This window comes from Ips typographus, unplaced genomic scaffold (assembly GCF_016097725.1).
Source record: "Ips typographus isolate SLU unplaced genomic scaffold, UJ_Ityp_2.0 IpsContig58, whole genome shotgun sequence".
Lineage (NCBI taxonomy): Eukaryota > Metazoa > Arthropoda > Insecta > Coleoptera > Curculionidae > Ips > Ips typographus.
Window position 1 is genome coordinate 16,958 of NW_028098576.1, and position 4,857 is coordinate 21,814.

A 4,857-nucleotide genomic window follows, 5' to 3' on the forward strand; every position below is an offset into this window, starting at 1 on the left:
TTTAATTATGAATATTTGCCTTGAATGTGATGAAGGTTTTGTTGATGAGTTTTACAAAAAAGTTGCTTATCACTACAAGGGAGTGTCTTTTTTGCTAGTGCATGATCATGACTTTTTTCATATGAATTGCGATGTGTGTTGTAAAGCTACAAACGCTTATAATTTAAATTTTTCTTGTTTTTGGGGCAACAATATACATAAACGTTTAGAAATGATAAAATTATGGGGAGCACGAGAAGAATAAATGTGTTTTTTATGCTTTTGGTTCTTTATTTTTTCCACAAAAACTCTCTTACAGCAGCAGCAGCAACATTGTTTTTTATTAGTACCCCCCCACGGAAGGCTATTGTAACAATCATTCAATAAAAACCTTTTATCGTCACATGAATTTAACGCTAATGTGTGTCTCTGAAATGTTTGATAAATATAGTGTATAAACATATAAATAGAGTGCGATGTTAATTACATTTCCCATTCGTTCTAGTAACATGGCTCTGTTACATCCAACTTTTTTAATTCTCACTGCAATAATCAACAATGTTCTATACGTGTATCAACCTGAAAAGAATCCTGATGTATACGTGTGTTTCGATAAGATGAATGACAGCTGGCCTGATAGATGGGTGAAGATGAGCAAAAATGACTTAATTGTGTCAGCAACGGTGCCGCCTAATGCCACTCACTATCAGCTGAGGATTTGGTACCCAAATCGAACACACGGCGATACCGGTTGGCGAAACCTGACACAACTAGTTGCGACAAGTGATTGTGGTGAAGCGTGTTTGTGGATTGATATATTTTGGTGTACCACAACAATTACCTTATCTCTATTTTTATTGGTTACTGCAGTTTTACATTATATGCGAGGTAGACAATAAAACGAATGTGTTTTTATACTTTTGGTTCTTTATTTTTTACAATTTGATATTTAATACCTTTTAATTTTTTAACACATTTTGTATTGTCAAGTTTATATGAATACATTTTAGATCGTAAACCTACGAAATGAGTAATAATTCGCCCAGCAGTTTCATCTTTCATAAGACTTAAGAAAACTTTCTTGTTAGCTTGAGGAATCCCATAGATGTTGTCTTTAGGGTAATCGTTAGTATCGAAATATTGCAAATCAGTTTTGATGATTTCCGCATAGGCGTTATCACATGTAATTTCATATATAAAACTGTCAGTGTCGATATACATTAATTTAAGATTATTCTGAGGCACTTTGTAAAGTATGTAGCTATAATGAAAATCATACATGATGGTTTTGGAAAGATCTAATATGGTCATACCTACATAAAGTGGTTTGTTAAAAACAAGTTTAGTTTTTTTCATCTCAATAGCCACTAAATTTTCAGTAAATTTTACAACACTATGAAAATTTGGACTGGAAATCAGATTTTTAGCTCCATACCTGCCATACCGGCGGTTAACTAATTTGACAATCCTGTGTTTTCTAATATTTTCCATTGTTTTACCAAAAACTGCGTTATTCATCAGTTTAAAAAGATTTTTTGCGAAACCACTTGTGGCTTCGGTTCGTAATTTGGTGTTTAAATCAATATATGGTTTTAACCAAGGAGATTGACTAAATTTTAAAATACGATGAATTTTTTTGAGTTGAATTCCATGATTCAACGCTTGTTTTAAATTTTTGTAATGAATGACATATTTTTCTTTCTTATAAAAAGTAGTTAAAAGTTTCGGCAGTTTTGAGTCAGATGGAGTTTGATGTTCAGGACAAAACGGCAAATCTTTGTGTAAATCATGGAGATGTTCAGGATATTCCAAGTCCACTTCTAAAATATACCCAATGTCTGAATTATCATCGATGCTGCACACATCAAAATTACAATCTTCCATCCATTCAAAGTTATCATAAGGCAAATATTGGCACATTGCCCAGCCATATAAGTTGTTTACATCCAAATATAATAAATAAGTGGATGGTTTTGAGCTATCAAAATTTTCCATAAATTTATTGTTTGCCTCAGAATAACGATTGCAACATTGTGAAATTCCCCCGCGTAGACCATTTTCAATAAACATAATTTGATCGATATCTTTAAGTAACCGGAGTTTACATTTGGTATATTTTAGCATACAGTCCCAGGTGTATCCAGGCAATGTGTAATACCAACTAGGGTCTAATCCGTAGATGGTATGACAATTACTTCGAAAATTTTCAAAAACATCTGCTAATAATAAAACATCTGTTTTAAGATATAAATCTGAATACTGCCCCAAATTTTCAATGTTAAAACTTGTCCAAACAGTTTGGGCATGGTAATAATCTTCATCACTAATGTTTTCATCATTGAGCTGACTGTAAATTTTTTCTTTGCTTGGTAAAGCAGTTTCCTGCAACTTATCTATATGGTCAATGTAATCGTAACAGAAAACACCTTTTCTTGTTGATAGAGTAAATTGGTTGTCGGTCACGTAAAATTCTTTTTTTGTTATTTGTAAATCAGCAGGATCCAGTGTAGACACTAATTCACTTAATGATGCATTTAAAGATCTCAAAGAATCTACAAAGCGAAACTTGAGATTAGTTTCAGAATTGTAGATCGTGAAGGAAATATATTTTTCCTTGTTAAGAGGTAGAACGGTAATCCTCTCATTTTCCCCAAATTTTTTAATAAGGTAATGAGAATCATACCCAGATAAACAACGAAAAAAAACTGGAATTACAAATTGTGTTTCAAAGTTTAAATTGCAGGCTTGATGGCTCAGACCTCTAATTTTCCCCGTGAAATGACAATGATCGCGAACGACAATGTCACTTGCGTTAAATATTTTTTCACAAATATGACAATGCCCATTCTTCTTATCATAGTCACTACTAAGATCCATTGGAATAATATTTTTTATTTTAGATTTAACCAATTTTGATAGAGTTTGCATTTCGTTTGAAATCCAATCTAAGCAATCAAGACCTCGATATGTTTTATAAAAAGATAGTGTATCATCATAGTCACACTTGAAATAATAGCCTACACTAAATGCTGTGTGTTTTTGATAGTGCACTTCATCATTTTGTCGCTCTAAAATAGACTCGAAATCAGCGTAAATTACAAAAGGTGTTGTCTGTTTATAACAATAATTTTTGAACTCCACATGATCATAAGGCGGAAATGTAATTTGACTAAAATTTTTTCGCTCACATAAAGTGGTATGGTTTTTTAATTTATCATTACTATTAAAATAATTTAAACATCTATCACAAACAAATTTTTTACATCTATATTTATTTATCTGTTTAAATAAAAGCCTAGACAAGTCTTTGATCCAACAATAATGGTATTTCAGCTCCGTCTCATCTTCTTGTATAGCATAATCACATTTAATGGTATATTGGTTTTGAATTAAAAGTAAATTGACATGTTTTTCTAATTTTTGACTAGTGAGCATGGCTGGAACGGTAACATAACCCTGCTTTTCCAACTCAAGCATGTACACGTTAATTGAAATTTTATTGAGTTTTTCAAATTTTGGAATATTAGACAGAGACATTGCTTCGATACCATTAGTTTTTAACACTCTTTAATAAAATAATAAAATAATTTGGATAAGAAGAAACCCTGTCAGAATTTTTATGTGCTGGAAAAAGGGCTGCCATTACACTCCAGAAAAAACATGCATTGTCATTATTTTTAATATTAATGCAAGCGTGTTTATTCGCAATTTCCTGTGGAAGTGGTATGTATGACGAACCACCATTTCCAACTTCATATTTATTAATGTTTATTTCTAAACTGACGAAAAGTATCTTAAGTGTTTTGAAATGTCCTAAATTAGTTAAAAGTTTTTTGTACACACCCACATTTCGGAATAACTCAAGGGTGTGTACGCTGATTTCTGCTGCAGCTCCAGTACAATCCGACATCTTCGATCTTTCTGAAATGATTAAAGCATGATTAGTATTACACCTAAATATATTTTAATTATACTTACAAATTTCCGTTATTTCCACAATTGGTGTGGGTGATAAACCACTAACCACTTTCATACCTAAAAATTTTAGGCCATATTTCAGCGGTATAAACTCCGCCAAACTGTCTTTAATGGGTGCCGTCATCCGACTAGGCAAAAACACCACGCTGTCAGACAACTCGGCCCGAACCACCTCACCAAATTTTGAATTGACCACTTTTAGGTTGTGCAAGGGATACAATTGGTTTAACTCAAGTTGTTGAAACTTTAGGAGAGGTTTTTCAACCAAACTGCCGGATTCGTTAATTTTGGTTAGGTTCATGATTTTTTTGTTTAAGGTAGATATACAGGGTGTCCCACGACGAAAGACCTCGATTGATATTGGAAAAAGTATAAATAGGAGAGTTTTGAAAATTTGGTAGGATACTGATGTGGGCATGCCCAATCCAACTAAAATATTTTCAAGATGGTTGCACTTCCGCTTATACCGGAAGTCGATCACAACTTTCTTATTTTAAATAGAACACCCTATATATTATTACATATTTGGATTCCTCACAAAATTCTGACCAACTTTTGTATAGAATGCCTTATGCCTATCTCTAGCCGTTTTCGAAATATTTGATGTTTTTCCAAAAAAGTGACAGTTGCAACGCTCAACATATTTTTGTACTATGTTAAAACCGTATTTCATTTTGCAATGAAACTTTGGGTTATTGTAAATAAAGGATCGTTTTATTAAACTGAGGGTGCGTAACGACTCATTTGTATACAGGGTCGTCAAAAAAAAAATCATAAAATTGCCACTAAAAAAAATGAAAAATCTCAAGTTTTTTAAATGGAAACCCCCATTTTTTATGACGGAATCATTTTGAGCATTAAAAATTACTATAAGTTTCAATTTACTTGCCTATACCTAAA

At 32.3% G+C, this 4,857-nt stretch overlaps 1 pseudogene; it reads right to left on the minus strand.

The window, feature by feature from the left end:
• Positions 1 to 669: 669 nt before the first annotated feature.
• On the minus strand, positions 670 to 4,258 carry LOC145739850 (uncharacterized; annotated as a pseudogene).
• Positions 4,259 to 4,857: the final 599 nt, after the last annotated feature.